The sequence below is a fragment of the Falco biarmicus genome, chromosome Z (assembly GCF_023638135.1).
Source record: "Falco biarmicus isolate bFalBia1 chromosome Z, bFalBia1.pri, whole genome shotgun sequence".
NCBI classification, from domain to species: Eukaryota; Metazoa; Chordata; class Aves; order Falconiformes; family Falconidae; genus Falco; species Falco biarmicus.
In genome coordinates this window covers 81,404,031-81,422,368 of record NC_079311.1, presented here as the reverse complement: position 1 = coordinate 81,422,368, position 18,338 = coordinate 81,404,031, and positions in this window count along the sequence as shown.

Sequence of the window (18,338 nt, the reverse complement as noted above, 5' to 3'; positions counted from 1 at the left end):
GGATGTAAAAGGTGGGATCCCAATAATTAGGTACATTTTTTATTTACATAATTACAGAATTAGGTAACTGTCTAAAGGAGCTGCCAGCTGGATCACCGGATAAGGAGACAGAACTGAGGTCTATTCTATTTGTCCTCAGATACTTTTATAACAAATGCAACTGTGTTGTGAGGTTTTGAAAATACATCTTTTAATTTACCTCCTCTAGCTTGTGATAAGGATGATGCTGAAATAACTAGAAAACACCAAAGCAGAGGAGTTCCTTAAACCAGAAAACCAGCTCATTCCTGTAACAGCTCACACCCCAAATGGTGTTTGGGTGTTTTCCAGAATAACCAAATAGGATACCTCTACTTAACTGCTGAGCTAATTCATGAGTTAATGAGGCAGAAACTCCATGGAAGGAGCACTTCCCGATAAAGAGCATCACCCTTGGCAAGCCTTAGTGCAGTGGAGAGCATCTGAACCCTGTCTTGGGGTACATGTGACACCTGCCATCTTCTGCAACAAATGGCTGGGGCTATGCAGAGACCTTCAGCACACAATCTGGACAAGTCTGTCCTGCTCCAAAGTCATCGCAAGTGTAATCCACATGTGTGGATGCCCCAGGGGAGCTCCAAGGCCATGTTTTGTTTCCTGGAGCATTTTGCATGTGCCAAGCCAAGACCCCATTAACTTGAGTCACACGTGAACTCTCTGTACTTTAGATGTGGCCTCGCGCATGAATTAGTATCACACATGCTTGTTCAAAAAAACAGAGAGGGAAAGAGATTGAGGACCAGCTTTGAAAGAAGTTAATGACCCACTTTGGAAATGTCGGTTTAAGTGAATTACCAGCTTCCTACTCTCAGCCTCATCATTATTTTCCAACTTTTCCAACAAAGAGGACAATGTCCCAAGGCAGCAGTTTCCTTCACTGCACAGTTCTGAGCTCTGAACAATATACCTGCATGAGGCAGAGTCTTTGGCAAAAGAAAACAACTCTTCTTGTGTGTCACCGGGGGTATCTCTAACATGCACTGTTTTAGCTAATTATGTGTGTGAAATACGTGTGTGTGTGTGCCTGTGTCTGTGTATGCACATCTGCTCAGGAAAAATCAGTTATCCAAAATCCTACATGCCTCAGCAGATTTGAAGTACCACTGTAATGACTCAAAGGTTTTGGAACAGGCAGGACTAAAGACAGTCGTAAGAACTTGATTTAATTTGGAAAAATCAAATTTCCAGTTGCACGAAGAGGCAAACTAAGTAGCTTGGATCTTGTAAAACCCCATGAATCAAGATTTTGGTTTTGTAAAGCCGGGTCTAAAACCAGAAGTATTTTGAATATAAATTCCAAAGTTTGGAGTAGGATTAGATAAAATATTCTAATGTAAGCCCATGTCTAGCTAATGGATAGAGTCCTCCTTTGGTATTTATCTTTCTGCTGCTCTTTCTTTATCGCTACTTGATCCCCAGCTAATCTCTACTTCATAACTGAATGTTTTCCGTGCATATCTTAATCAGCTCTGCCTTCCAGGTCAAAGATCAGGGCATATATTTTAAAAGGGTATTTCAGACTAGAGCAGACACTTGATTGTTGTGGTTGCAGTATAAATCATTTATGGAGAGAGAAGCTTTCTGGCTAATTCTCAGAGATACGCAAATGATAACTTCTGCTTGCTGCATGTTTACAATGCAATAACCATAAATGGAGATAAAATACAAAAAGTCCGTGTCCCACAGAGGGAGGGGGTGGGCTGATCTCAAATTATGGGATGGCTTGAAAAAGAACAGATAGTTTGCAATAAATATCTAAACTTTTGGGGCAGGTTTTTTTTCTTTCATTCTTTCAACAGCAAAACAATACAAGGAAACCACACAGAAACAGCTGGATCCCAAACATCCCTGTTTTCAGAATATATGCACCAAGATAGGCACATACTGCTGCTCTGGGGGCTGCTGGTGGCTTTTCAAGCACGGAGCACAGCGAGCACTGTGGGAGGGCTTGCAGGCTGTTAAAAGGGAATCTCTGCTGTTCCTGCAGGGACGTTAGCAATGGTGCAACTCTGCTCCCATTGAAGTCAATGGGAGTTTTACTTCAATGGAGCAGAGTTAGGTTAATGCTGAATGTTTTGGAAAACACCATTCCCACTTGCCAGCCTGAATCCTCTGAGATCTTCCCATCATTAGTTTAATTCAACCATAAATGTTTGGAACAGCAGCCAAGGGATTAAAATGATCAACAGAGTCAATTGCTTTGTTTGTAAATGTTCTTTTCCTTAGTTTTCTGCAATGTAAAAGTTGTTCTATGAACCTTGTTTTGACTCATTTAAACCCCATTTAGTAATCCTACAGGAAAGACAGTATTTATGATGTTAGTGTGATATCTTCTGCCTAAAAAACATCCCCTGCCCTTATGAACTTCTAGTAGCTTGTCCCAGATTGGGCTGGTAAAGGCACTTCTGTTTTACAGAAGTGTGGAGCTCTCATATTGCAATAAAGAATTTAAGAAAAAAAATGCCAGAATTTTGTTCTTTTTCCAGAGTTTTTGAAGATGAAGACATTGAAGCTTTTAGAAATGTGTGGCATAGCATTTTTGGAAAGGTGCATTAGCCTGCTTTTGAATTTCAGAATTGACTGGGTCTGGAAACCTCACATATATTTTCATACTCTGAGGCTCACAGAGAAATATGAGCAGGTGGAAATGCCAAAATTATCTGAAATGAAAAAAGGTTAATTTTACTGCTATTCAGAAATCTGCGACAACCTGCAGAGATCTGCCCAGGTGAGATTATTCTCGGTCTGGCTGTGCAATTTAAGTGATCAGCTCTGCCGTGTTAGAAAACACTCCATCTTTCTTCAGCGGGTAGCTTTCATGAAAGATGCTCACCACCCTCCTCCCTGCACACCTTGCTGTTAGTGCAGCACTGCCGTTAGGGTGTCCCACAGCCCTGCACTCCTGCCACAGAAGCTGAGGGTATTTCTGCTTGTGCAAAGCAGCTCTGGGTAGCAAGCTGTGGAGCAGGGTTTTTTTCTTTCCCCTCCTTGCTCCTTCTGAAGGAGGGATGAGCTGGATGATCTACCTGTTAGCTTTACAGCAGCCTTAGGATGGGCAGCTGCACCCTGAAACCTTGGGTTGTATTTTCCCCCTCTGCTCCCTGGCCTTAAGAATAATCCCCTGCTCTGGAGTGGGATGTCAGACCTCTCCACCATCATCACTTTTCATTGTGAGAATTAAATTGCAAACTTGGCTCTCACCTGGGCCAAAAAACCTGCAAAAGCAGAGCTCTGAGAATCTGCCTGTACCCATTTTCCTTTTCACTTGATGTGAATGGTTCCCAGCCATTTGATATTCCCTGCTCTCTTTGTGATTGATAAACGTGCATTTGTGCACAGGTGATTCTTCCACCTCTCTAGTCACACCAGCTACTATACCTCCCATTGAGGTAATGGAAAGCATCCACTGCTTATCTCTGAGCAGCACATTAAACAAAGCAACATAATGAGCTGCATTTTGTTGAGGGCTCTCCAGGTCCCCCAAATCCTTCTCAAATGTTATTGTTTATAAAATGTTTGATAAAAAATAAATGATGCTTTCAATTTAAACAAAACCTCACACTGTTACCGGTTTTAATAACAGTTTTGACAGATGAGATTTTCATCATCTGTTTTTTCTTTGTAAAGGCTTCTTCAATAAACTAAAAATGCTTTAAACTAACAGATGTGACTATAAAGTAAGGCTGAGACATCAGGAGCTGAGGTTTGTCAAATGCTACAATATATAAATTAATTCCTAGTTTAAGCTTCCACTGAGCATTGGAACATTTATTTTCCCCTGTTCTTGGTTACTGAGGGGTTAGCTGACCTTGCACAGGTTTCACACATGGAGAAAAACTGAGCTTGAGAAATCTATACTTGTACAATTAAAATGATACATGTGTTTTGGGCACTAAATAATGCAACAATTTATTGACAGTAAGTAAGAAGTTTGAAGCCAGAGCCAGACACCTGATGATGGTCTGGTATCTATCAGAGGAGAGCATTTTTCAGTTCTCTTGAATTCTCAGTACTTTTAAAATTCAAGCTAATTATCTGAATGCCGAAGTAGGAGCTCAGAAGCCTGCCTTTAGGCAAGAATTTCAAAACCTGCAGCCTGGTTTCCTCCCTAACATTCCTCCACATTTTCTTCAGGTCTAGTCTATTTAGCTTCTCTTGTGTTACAAACCTGTCTAACATTCACTGCAGAATCAAATTAGGGTAATGTTGATGCTTAAATAACTGATAAGCTGCGAATTTTTTATCTGTGAAAAGTTCAGAAATTAGAATTTCCAATTACATTGTTTGCTATAAACAACTTTTATTTACTGATTTAGAGAGGAGTTTTGCTTTGTTTTAAGGGGCTTTAAGCAATGTAGTTTTTAAAGCTTGATTGCTTGTAAACCCTACTACTGTTTGGTTTTAAATTTCTGATATTATTATTCTTATGTTTTGCCTGTTTTGCAGCAGTCCTGCTTCTCTGACGAGTGGAACTTCTGTGATATAATGAGGACTCTGCGCTGGAGCACGTGGCCACGTTGCTCTGCGTTGCCAATGCTGGCAGTGACAGCATGGGGGACCTGGCTTTCTGCTTGGACAGTAAGGAACCTTCCTAAAGAAAACTTGACATGACCTGTACATTGCACCTGTCGTCAGCTCTGATTTCTATCCCAAGGGTATTTCCATAACAAACTCCTGCTGGGTAGCTTGGAGGCAGAGGAACAAAGAAAGGAGAGCATCCCGGGGCCACAGGTCTCCTCTGGACAGGGGAAACTTAGCCAAAGCCTCTGAATCCCCCAGAAGTGCCAGGGCGGGCACACACATTGAGTTATTTTATTTTTCTCTGGCAATCCTTATCAATGTGTTAAGGGTGTTAGGTTTCCATATGTGTAGATAAACTATACAATATGGCCATTACTTCAGCTATGTCTCCAGATTTTACTGTAATACAAAAAAAAAAAAAAAAAAGACATAATGGGGTCTTGCCGCATGACTCGGACTCTTAGGTGGTGCTGCAACACAAAGGCATGCATAAATGAACTAGTAAAAGCCACAAGGGTGATGGTAGGTAAATACATTAACTTAGGCTAGGAAAAAAAGGGTGGATGAAACAAAAGTACTGATATCATAAAAATTCAAAAATAAGATTATTTGAGTGTATTGATTTGATAACTGAAAACTTAAATAAGACTTTGGGAGAGAAATTTTCCGAAAGAGACAACTCCTCTGAGATCTTTGCTGTCAGATGCAGACAAGGTGCAACAAGGACGAATTCTCCATCCAAGGAGTCTTGGATATTTATGTAGATTCTTGAAGAGGTACATTATACTTACTTTTATTTGATGTTTCATTACAGAGTCCCAGAGACTCCCCTGAAATAACTCCTCATTGTTATAGTTTTTATGCCTTGATATCACTCTACCTCAGATTCTCTTTTCAAACTCAGAGTGCCATTCATTAAATTCTTTCTTCTATGGAGCCATAAACGCAGTAATCTAGATCCTGATAAAGGCTTTAAAGCTATCCCATAGGATACTTGCGGATGGAACTGATTGAACATTAGTGTCAAGGAAGCATATTATTTGAGTCTCAATATAATTAATAAACCCTTTCTCTCCCCCACAGGAATGCACTAAATTTCCGAGTCTTGTTTGTGTTAGGCAAAAGATTTAGTTACCTCTAACAGAAAAGAGCGGGGGGGGGGGGGGGGGGAGATGAAAAAGGCTTTAAATATTTAACAGTTTAAACCCTACATAAATTGGAGATTTGAATAAAAAATCAGCCCAAGTATATTTGTATGAAACTGGTGAACAGAAGGAATACACATGCTCAGAGGAATAGATTTTATGCCAAACATCAATCAATCCCAGCTCCGAAGCCTATTTATAATACTGTGGGGGTTCTGGACGGTTGCACTTCACACTGTGAGGACCAATCCATGACATTATCTGTTGAACAATTGAAGTCTTTACAAATAATTAAAACTCTGTTTGAAAATGGAGATATTTTCCACAGCTTTTGTGTCCATGCACCGGATCATAGATATTTGAGTGTGTAAATTTGCCTTGCAATGCTGCTTTCTGCTGTGTCTTTCTCTGTCTATTCATCCGCTGGCACAAATACGTACTTATTTCCACCTTTTGCTTTCCTCTCCCCTCACCTCCATCCAGGGCAATGAAGTGCTGTTCCAGACCCTGAAGCAAAAGAATAAAAAATCATTTTTCCCTGCCTTTGCAACGTCCTGCCGTCCTCCCAGACCCCTCTCTCTTTCTCCTTCTTGACGTTGCACAATATTTTCCAATCATTTCTGTCCTCTGGGGCTGTTAGTATTGCCAGGCCAGGCCCCGCTTGATTGCCCTACTTACACCTACAAAAACTAGGGCTAACGCTACCCAAGTGCACGTACGGTGCTGCTGGAGGTGTCAGACTCATCAGGCTCTCTCTACACTGAAGAAATAGATTGAGAATTGCACAGACTGAGAAACGCCTCAGCTGTTGTTTCCAAATGATGGAGGAGGTGGTTGGTGTTGCATGGATGTTTCATGGTACCTCACACCCTAAGGAATTGCCCTGATTTGCTGAATTTAATCAAGAAGGATACCTGATCACAGTCCTGACGTGGGGAAGCCATAGAGGTGGGGTGAGGGCTGGGCCAGACCTTTGCCCATTGGCACCAAGCAAAAAAAAAAAAAAAAAGAAACAGCAGAACTTGCCATCTTAATGGTTGGACTTGATGCCCTTAAAGGTCTTTTCCAACCTAAACAGTTTTGTGATTTTGTGATCTTGTTGGCGCTGTTGATGGAGCTCATACTGCATAACTCCGTGGTGCTGTGCTGCTCTGACATGCCACGTTGGTTCTTTCAGTGAGGGACCTGTGGATGGGTTGCAAAGATTCATGGCAGGTTAAGGTTGCCGTGACTCTGCTTTAGTATTTAAAGACTACAGCTATGTAGTGTGTAATAACAGGAATGTAATGCAGCATAAGAGACTCAGACCAGAACAAATGGTGCTGGGGATCTAATATCTATACATCATCCATACACATATATATATGTGTACACACATGTATATATGTGTACCCACATGTATATATGTGTACACTATACATATACCTATTCTCTCCAGTATAGGGCTAGTGACCAAATGCCCATAAGCCACTAGAGTGTGTTATGTGGCTCCTGGATCACATCTTTTATTTCAGTGCAAAGAATCAAGTTTCTGTGCTCCAAGGTCACTGAGCAGTGCTAATCGTGGTGCACGACACGCACAATACAGCTGGAAGACTGACTTCAAAAGCACGCTCCTGGTGAGAGCTGAAATGCCAGTGTCCCTGCATCCAGAGAGCTGGAGTCTCAGCACTGATCTATGCTGTTTGACACCAGCAGTGACAGTAACAGCACTGACCATGACACCCCTAGCAGGGCTGGCCTGGCTGGTGAGAGCCACCCACCACTGAGCCTTCTGCGTGGTGGGGAAGACAAGGGAGTTTGCTTACCAGCACAATGTTAACATCATCTTCTATGAATGGGTGAACTGACACTCTCTAACCACCCCCGAATAGCAATGCTGATCACAACACATTTTCCTTCCAAGGGAGGTGAATTTCCGAGGTAAGAGCACGGGTGGAGGTGCAGCAAGGTGCTGCATCCCCATATGCTCCAGCATGCTGTGCTCTGGACACGACTCAGCACAGAGCCCTCATTTCTCAAATCTTCTCAGGGATGTGCTTTTTCTAAACATGAAAATCATCCCCTAAAAGTTAATGAAACCTTTCACTGCTTGCAGCAAGTCAAGTGTTCATATACCTCTTCCTGGACCAGGGCCCGAGTAAACAGTAAAAAGAAAAATAAACTACTTGTCAATTCAGACATGTGTGAATTTATTGAGGCTACATTTAGCAATAGGTTATAGGACTCACTTTTCAAATGAAACCTTCTAGAACTTATTTAAATCTTTAAAATAGTTTAAATTATTTTAATTTTTTTCTTAGTAGTATTTCTTGTATTATAAGCAGCACCCATCCACAGTCAAAACATCCAGCTGTTTTAACTAAAGTTAAACTATGAAACAGAACAAAAATAAAACCCCATGAAACACTTGCCAGATAGCTCAAGCACATCTGTTCCGAAAAATATAATACTAGTTCAAAATAATAACAGCAACTATCATTTTCAAGCATGCACAGGACTAAAATAAAAACAAACATGGTTTTGTGCAGAGGATGAAGAATTGGAAAGCTGAGATTCTGCCCTGGATATATAGTATCATTTGACTCCCTTTGAACTAGGGAAGCATAAGCACATAAAATAAACCTGGCAGCGGCCAGCATCCTGGGTGCGTTAGGTGGGTCACTGCCTGGTCCAGCCCAGCCAGGAGCTTCATCAGGGTGCTGCCTGCATCACATGTCACAAAAGCGACCTTGGATAACCTTGACCCTGCAGGCAAGCCACACCAGCACTGCTGCACATCTAACAGAACAAAGGAGAGGTGGTAGTCTCCTCGCTTTGGGTTTTAGGACCCAAAGCCCACCTTATGGGGAGGAGACTACCACCTTTTTGGGGTTTAAGCAGGAAAGACAACATTCTGCAGACTCCTGTCTTGCCTTTAAGCACCTAAATGTGATTTAAGCACACATTTTCCTGCTATCACAATGGCATCCTTAGTAGACTGACTGAAGCCTATCTCCATGAGCTCTTTGTTTAAAATGAGTTGAGTGCTGGGAGACCTCATCCTGCCCTGGCTGCATCCCCAGGAGCTCAGTGCCACCAAGATGAGTGATGTCAGCACTGGTGAACCAGTTCCTTCCCCGCCACACTAACGAGTTCCTAGCCAGCCTCCCATACACACGAGCTACAAGGTGGCACCTGGAACGTTGGAGCTTTGGCGTTTGTCCCCTGCCTGAGACATGGCTTCCCGCTCTCTGTGATGCTCTCCTGGAAAGCAGCAGCTTTTGTTAAACCCACCCTGGTTCACTTCCACCTAGCAAACAGCTCCTTTCCATTTTTATTCCCTTTTTTTCCCCCTAGGAGAGCCGGTGGCAGGGCTCTGGGTGCCGGCGCGGCGGCGAGGCCAAGGCGGAGCTGGCTGCGTGAGCGGAGCAGCAGGGGGAGCTCAGACATCCCATTTGGCTCTCTCCAAATGTCAGTCCTTCAGACCTGAGCAATTAAACAAAATTTAGCACGAATCAATCATATAGACATGAGGGTGTAAAATAATGAAGACAGATGTTGTTTAAATCCTTATAAGAGTTCCTGCCTGAGCCAGATATCATCCTGAGTACTATTAGATTATCCTAGTGACCTTAGAAGTGTTCAAGTGTCCACATGAGCACATCGAGGTAGGAAAGAGCAGGCGATGACGTGGAGCCACATCAGTTTCCCTCCGGGTTTTGGTCCCTTCTTTTTCAAGGTAACTCCTTCCCAAGCACCGCTGGCATGATCTAGATGCATGGAAGCAGAGTGCCGCAGCAAGCAGCACCAGCAGCCCTGCTGCCAGAGCAAGAGGAATGCTCAGTTCTCTGGGTTCCTTCTATCTTTCTACCAGCTAAATAAATCGTTCGCTTTGAGAGTGGAAATCCTTCTTAAAAAAACCTCTTTTCAGATGTGGGACCAATATACTTAGTTTCACTTAAAGTTCCTGAATTCGAAGGTCTATGCTGGGCTGGCCACTCACGCCTGTTTCCTCATCTGCACTTTACAGCGGAAATAGGTGGGTTTAAAGCTCTCTAAAGACACCAAAGTGCTCTTTACAAAGTCATTTGCAAAGCAAAAATGAAAAAAAGGTGGGGTTGGTTTTTTTTCCCCCAGGGATTTTTGAGCATATGAAGCACAAAAATAATCACATAAATGGCACAAAGAAAAAAAAAAAGGTTTTAGTCTAAGTCAGCAATCCAAATGCAGCACACACTCCCTGCTGCTTCGCCCCCACGTCACAGGGATACGACATGTCAGTCTGGATTTCAAAGGGCTCTTCTGCTCAGTAGTGGTCAGAGCCAAGACCTTAAAACCCTACAAATTTCTGGAAGCTGGGTTGCAAACCTTGAGATTTGGCCAGGTGATGTCATTCAGAAAGAACAAACCATGCAATGTGGGAGTTTTATTCATTAAGGACAAAAATAGGTAATATTGGAGAATACAGTCAGCACCAGCTTGTCAGGGCACTGAGGGCACCAAGATGTCTAACTGCTTCTGCTGCCAGGGTCACCCCATTCCCAGCACCATCTCCCACTCTTCCTGTCTCAGCTTCCTGGAGGGACCTGGCTGCCCCACCACCCCTGGGGCTGCTGCCAGGGCTGTCCCCACAATGGTCCCACCTGGGGCTGGGGGCTGTTCCCTGCTAGTGAGGGCACTGTGTGTTGGGCCCCCCATGGCTCCTGCTTAGCCCCTGCACTGGTGCAGCCCTCCTCTCCCTGCTATCGGACACACATAGGCTTGAAATGCTACACATCTTCCAGATCAACCAGACAGGTCTCCTGAACACTGAGGTGTCCATGTCATTCACAGCTGTTTCCCTCCTCTGCTATAGCTTAACTAAAATAATAAATAATGGAATAAAAAAACCTTGGCTCTCCTAAAACAACCCAGACTTGTATCTTCCACCTCCAGGAAGATGCATACAGCATCAAGTAATAAAAGACACTGGCACCTTACTTTCTTCCTGACCTATGCCAAGTCTTGGGTTTTGCTCCAGAAGTTCTTTACAATTTTCATTTAGAAATCTTTGTGTTAGAAAAAGAAATGCCCCTAGGAGCAGCAACCAGGACTCAAGTCAGGGTCTGTAACCCTAACAGCGGAGCTTTGAACTTCCTTGTCCTTCCCTGATCATCCAGCTCCTGCGCCCTCCTGCCGACAGCTACGATCAGCTGTGGGTGCACGTGCTGACTGGGGTGAGCTGGGGAGAAAGTGGGACTCAGCGGGCAGCCTCCATTTTGGGGTGTGCTTCTCTGCAAAGCTATGGGCCTTTTTACAGAGAGTTTTGCAGAGGGCTTGGCTTCAGGTGCGCATTGCGCATTGCACGTTGCACTGGGGATTTGGTTGTTTTGTCTTGAGCTGAAACAAAAGTGGCGTAAAGTCAGCTTAATTTCTGTGATTTCACTAATGTGGTGGGAAAAGAGGAAACTGGCTTCCTCCTTGGAAGAAATGCTGATGCTCTTTCATAATTTCTATAATGACATTTGATATTATGGTGATGAGTGCCTTAGAAATACATATGATAATCATTATAATCAAGCACATGTGTCTGGAGAGTGTAATAGGTACATTCTATAAACTGGAAAATAAACATGTGTTAAGGAATGACTTCTAATACTAATTTCCATTTTTAGAAAGCAAGGTCCCAGATCCAACTAAAGATTAAAGAGCCAAAACAGGACTTTGAACAGGATAGATGCCTAAATCCCAAATCATAATCCACAGCCCTCCCGCCCAGTTGTTGCTAACTGTGAAGGCAACTAAGCTCATTTGGTGACTCAGTATGCAAAGTGTTCAAGTTGCTCAGCCACCAAAAATTCTCCCTAAGTGAGGTATTCCCCTGAGTGCTTCCCTTCATGTAGTCATACCAGGGGCCCTCCAGACGTTCCTCTTGGGCTGCTGCTTCTCGCTGCCCCCTCACACCGGCCCAAGCTGCCCTGGGAGGGCTGGCATTTCAGATACGCCACTGCTGGCACATCCCTGCCGGCAGTACTTGGCAGTTGCCTATTTGGTAGCAGGCTTTGGTTGGTCGGCTTCTCTCTGAAGCTCCAAATCTTCATCTAAATGATGAAGGTGGGGGTGCCTAAGGAGTGGGTACTGCTCTGCTCTGCTGTGTGCTACCTCTTCGCCTTTGTCGGGGGCTCTGTAAGCAGAACGTGAATCTCCTCCCGTGCCGAAGCACAGTTTTGCTCCTATAGTTGAATGCAGACATAGGAACATGCCACCACATACACAATTTAGCAGTAAGTAACTGGAGGCCACTTGTAAAAACCAGTTAATAATTGTAAGCAACAGCCCTGCCTCACCTCCACGCTACTGCAGCTTTGCACTGATGTCATGTCACAGACAGCAGCAGAATTGCTCCAGGACAAAAGTAGGGCAATGCTCTGCTGAATGAGGCACATCACATTCTTTCTGAATGGAATAAAACAAAATATTACTTTATGGACCTCTCAGGCAAGTCCAACAGCTGTTGTAAATCAGAGTAACCCCACTGGCTTCAGTGGATCTACTGCAATTTATAGCAGCTGGGAATCTGGCCTCGCGTTCCCCAGATAGGTACTGGATTTTACCATTAGCAGTTTAATCCTGTAAGTAGGGATTTATTACAGAAGGGAAAACATGAATAACTGTGAACAGAATGAACAATGTTATATTTTGAAATGAGTAAAAGAACAACATTAGAAGGTGCATAATAACTCTTGAGAAACAAAATTAGTACAGCGAAGCCTGAGCAGCCAGGCACTGCGGTTATTTGGCCTCCTGAACCGTGGAATTTAACTCTACCAAAAAATCCTGGCCCTTGACTGGAGTGCTGCTAAGATGAAAGACACTGTGTCTCTACCACACTACACAGCCTATTGATTTTATAAGTCATCAATGTATATTGTCTGTCTATACTATTAACAGGACAAGCAGGAGGTGCACATAGTCATTTGACTGCATAAGCCAGTTGTCCCATGCTGTGCCCTATGGGAAGCCTCTGATTCTTACACTTGGAGCAGGGACAATGCAACTTAATCAGACTGACAGGAAACAGGCAGCAATTACAGTGTGCAGCTACATCTGCTGGGTTCCACTTCACTGAAGGAAGAGTTATCTCAATTTTAATGTACATCCCTTTTTCATGTTTCATTTAACCTCTGCTGTATTATTAAACACATCAAAATATAATGACAGTCGTTAAAAAAGAAAAAGAGAACATTTTGAAAATTTTGGACTCTCCCCCTTTATCTGTAATTTAACCATATTGGTTTTACTTTCCTGCAACATTCTGCAGCAGTGGAAGTCTGATTTAATATACGGTTTTGTTTATTTTAAATAGCAAGTACAGACCCAATCCTACTTCTTGCAAAGTCAATGGCAAAATAACTACTGATTCACTGAAAGCAAGATGTGACCTGCTGATACTAAGTCTTATTAATTTAGACAGTGGAGTGAAGCCTTCCCAATAGTTTGCTCATTTTCACAAATTGTGTTGCTAACCTTGAAAGGCTCTTATTGTTAGTGTTTAACTGGCAACGGAATAATTCTGAATTCTTAAAAGCGTCTGTGTGAAAACTAGGGGAAGGGGAACAAAGCCTGCCTCTTGAAAGATAATGGGAGCTGTAGCACAGCCTGCAAGGGACAGAGCCACGTCCCTTGTGGGCTGCACAGATAACCGAGGTGCTGCATGCCTGCAGCCCACTGGGGCTCTGCCGGCCACCTCCAGCTCGGAGGAGCAGGGCTGCGCTCACACCAGCTCCCTCATTGCACTGCGGGCGTTTATGGACTCAGGGATGGAGGTCACGTACACGTGTGACTTGGGAACCACTGGGCTGGAAACAGGACTGAAAGTTTTGGGTGACGTCTGCGTGAAATACCAACAATGTTGGCTGCTGGGTTTGGTGCAGACAAGGTTAGGTCTATCACAGAGGCACAAGACTGTTTGGGTTGGAAGGGAATTTAAAGGTGATCTAGTTCCAAGCCCCCTGCCATGGGTGGGGACACCTTCCACTAGACTGGGTTGCTCCAAGCATCCAGCCTGGCCTTGACCCATCAACACAGCATCAAGCTGGATGCATTTCCCCCCTCCCCTGGCCAACAGCTCGGGGGGATTGGTAAAAATTCTGTACCCCACCATATACCTAAGTCACATCTTCAGGAAGTACAGGTGATTCATCTCACCAGCCCACCTGGCTGGTAGGAAAAGAGGCGAGACTGGGGTCTTCCTCACAGCCCTGCAGTTGAGGGGAAGAACCACTCTGGATGGGAGCCTCTGGAATGGCTCCTTCATTCTCCCTAGCCAGCTTCTGCCCACCCATAGAATTTGGTCACAGCATGGTCTGAAATAAATAACATCATTAAATATTTTTAATAAAGCACCTAAATGGCTTTAGATATTCACTAAGAACCTTCTTATTGTTACTGATTTATTATTGTCACTAAAAATAGGCTTGCAGGCTCACTAGACCCAACCTGCCTCAAACTTTCAGAAATAATCTTTTCTGGTCAGGTACTAATTTATTTCTTATTTTTATACAATGCTTCCAACAGACGTTAAATTCTTAATACAGCATATCTGCATAACATCTCCATTATGCTGTTACTCTGATTTACTACCTGAGAGCTGCTATCAAGATTTGGTGCTTTTTTCTCTACAACTTTTATTAACTACCGCAATCATAACATTTCAGTTTCACCCAGGAGTATGTCTTCAGGCTTTTGCGACAGCCTGCTCTGCCCAAGTCCCAGGCCAGCCAGGCAGGAGCTGTCCCTGAAATCAGAGCAGTGTGGTGGTGTCAGTGCATCCCTACCCTGGAGCCACAAGCCATGCAGGGAGGATGGCTTCTGCAGCCCGAGCGCTGCGTTGTGTTAATGCTGCTATGCAGCTCTGGGTGCAGAGCTATGTCTACCCTGCTATGCGTAGATACTGTGCTATGGCTTTTAGCTTCTTTTGGCTGCTCCTCTACTCATGCTTTTGCTTGGTTTGGTTCTTCACTCTGCAGCCTACCAAGCAATGCTGTCTCATATCTGCTCCATCAGACTGTAATTTGTAAAGCCAACAAAACAGCAAGTCAGCACTATCTCTTGAGTTTCCCAGTGTCACTTTTTATCAGTGTGTATCTACTAGATCCAGCCAACACTGCCTGTAATCACTCTTGAGCTTGTGAGAAATCTTACTAAAACTAACTGCTCTGGGTCAGCAGGGGCATTTACACACTTCCAACGTGACAGCATGCACCACTCCTTGCAGAAGCAAAGCCTCCTGTGGTAAGCTCTCTGGGACCAAGGCTGAGTTTATTTGTGTAGAAAAGTAAGAACAAAACAAATTAGTATGATGATGCCATTGCACTAATTATTACTTCTTGGTAATAATCCTAGAATTGGATGCAGAATAATCCTACAGGAATATATTGTTATAATTTATTTATCTAATAATTTGTTCACTGAGGGAGGCATATGAGTTGTGCATCTTAAGTCAGATTCTCAATCGATTAAATCTGTACTGATTTCAAAGGAAATCAAATGATTTACATCACCGCAGGATCTCACCCTCTGTCCTGCAGACACTCCAAGCAAGCCTTTCCACTGCAGAGACTGCACAGCTCTTCAAGGCCACAGTATCACACACAAATGCCTTAATTGTTATGTGGGTAGCTCTGAGCAACAACGAAATCAGTTCATTTCAAACTGGTGAGCTTTCTTACCATAAAGGAGAGAAGCATTGTGACAAGTATCAGCGTGAGAAGACAGCATGGTCGCAAGCAAAGCCCTAACAGAAGCTGCAGCCAAGAATGCAGTGGCATAAACAAGTCCACAGCTACAGCTCCCTGTAGCTACAGCATGACTGAGCCACTGCCTAGAAAGTAAGCCTGAATTAGGGAAAGCCTGTGAGCAAAGGAAGCTCCCCATCCTCCTGTCTGCCCTGAGGCCAGTATGCCTACAAGTCCTGTTCATGAGCTCTTTGCAACGAAGTCCTTGTACAAGGGGGTGGCCCAACAGTGCAGTTGAGTTAGAGGTCTTGGGGGCAAGTCTACACCTTAGTGGTGAGCAAGCGGGCTTCTCAGTGGGACTCCACACACTGCTAAGGACTTCACTATGATCCCTCTATGAAGGACTTTCTAGAACTGGATTTATCCTAGTGCACAGTTGTCTACTCCTAATGTTCTCAGTGAGGTTGTAGTCCTGCTGTGCTGTTGCAACTATCGGAGGCTGACAACCATCCTGGGTGGAGGAAGGTTCCCCACCCTCCCTGGTGGACAAGCAGACAGGTCCATGATGATGCAGTGGCAGCACAGGCAGAGCAGTCAGTGCATTTTCCTACTTTGCCTCATCCCATGAAGCTTGTGGAGAGGCTTTCAGTGAATGGGGACACAGCAGCAAACCGGTGTAATGCAAGGTGATACAGGCTATGCCATAAAATTTGCTGATACTGGTACTCACTGCCTCAAGGTGCTCCACGTGGGAGAGGTCTCAAGGCCAAGGCATCCACTGCACCCAGCAGAATGGCCATGATTACAGGGTGTATTCAAGATTTCCTCCTTGGCACACCAGCTGGGGAAGCTGGTGGGGGGACCTCATGGCACTCCTGGGGTAGTATGGACCATGGACCAATTTGATGCTAAAGACACTATTGCAGGGAGGTCATAAACAAAGGCTGTGTATAATTTGCAGGGGGAATTGCTACAAAAAGCAAGTGTTTACATGGGATATTGTGTTCTGAAATTTTGTTATGCAGTTGTGGTAAATGCACAAGAACTTTTAGGCCTGGGGGTATGCTCAAAACCTCTAGGCTCTCACAAGCTGTGCAGTGCGCCAGCGTTCAAACCTAGCACCGTCACGGTGATGACTTTCCTCCATTTACTGCTCTAGCTATCAGGCAAGGCTTTCTGAAGTGCACACAGAAAGCAGCTCAGCAGCAGGTGAAATGCTGCAGCTGCACTGATGTAAATGTTCTCCTTTGTTGTGGAACCAAAATGTGCCAGGATTCATTGTGCAGGATGGCAGGTTTCCTGTCACTGGAAACCAGCTTTTCTAACGCTCATTTTATGCGTGATCTTGCATCCATTTTCTTCAGCGATCTTTCAGTCTTGCATTTAGTATGGAGCTTGAATGTAGCTTCTTCAAAAGTTTTCTCAATGTTTCTTATTTCTAGTTTTGGAGGGAAGTTTCTTCCCCCCTCCTGGAAGATAAGAATCCTTGCATGCACAGTGAAGCTTAAATGATACGTCCACTAAGCCTCCAGGTTTATTACAACTCACTTGGAGATGATTACAGCTCCCAAAAGTCTTACCTTGGTTACAAATAATGTCTGACCATTAATAATCAGATCTGTTCTACCACTTCAAATTAATAGCATGAAGTTGGAGAAGAAGAAATAATTATCCGTTCTGATTTATTCTCTGTGTAAATACATAGCCCTGCCTGCTGCCAAATTGCCTGAGTAGACAGGACAGCCTCCACCCATGACACGATTCTCACCTTCTGCATGACTACCTACATTTTTTTACCTGCAGTCTAGTTATGCATCTAATTAAGAAACACTGGTTTACATGTGACAATCTAAAACCAGCTTGTCTAACATAAATTGGAAGTGTTAAACCAAGATTCTACTTTCAAGTGGCAACCTAAACAAAATATATGAAAGCAACGACTCTGTCTGGAAAACAATGAAGAAACCAACCAGAGGGGGTAATCAGTATTTGAGGAGTCTTTAATCTAACAAGGACATCTTAAGTTGCCTGAAAAAAAGATTATGTGCAATTGCCAAACACCCACCCATATTCAGAGGATTCCTCTGAAGCACCGCATGTTAATTGGAAGGAAGTTGGAAAGCTTTCTGTCAGGATCCTATAATAAGCTTCATTAATATGGGGTACAGTAGTGTATTGCATATTAATAAAAGGCAGCCTAAAATAATTAAAGAGTGAATAAACTGAGAAATATACTGTCTTTATGTGGTAGAGAAGTCTAACCTGGCACTATCTGATATCCACATGTTTATAAAAAAAATAGATGTAAGTAAGCATGCACCAATAAGAGATGCAAAGCAGTAAGGGTAGCTGAGGAAAGAGTGGCTCAGCTGGAGGTGTTACAATGGAAGCACACATCTTGCAGAAATGCACGAGTAGTCCCATTTTCTTAAGGCTTTGTGAGTGCAGGGCCTAAAGTTTTCAGTTTGGGACAAATGACCCCCAACTTGCAATAAGTATTGCTGCTCAACTATAAAAGCATAACTAAAAAAATAATTCTGTTGAGCAAGGCCATAGATTAATTTGAATTATTCCATTTTCATTTCATTTAGTTTGATTTTCTCTCTATTTCCTATTTTCTAAATTAAATAAACCTTGCTTGATTTAAGATAATTTGCCTTTAGTGACTATTACTTAAGGGTAAGCATTGCAAAGCTGTTCCATGGGAGGAGGAAAACAAACCCACTGAAATTTAGGGTTTAGCAAAGCAAAAGTAAAGCAGATATCCAAGTGAAATACATGATGAAAGGTAAGTTGTCTACACCTCAGCCCCATGAGCTGTTGTGAATACAGTAAGATTCTGGATAGGAAGGAAATACAGGAAAATCTTAAAATGAAGGTGCTAGCTATGTGTGTCCAAAACTGACCATGTATAACCAGTATGTAAAGGATCTTG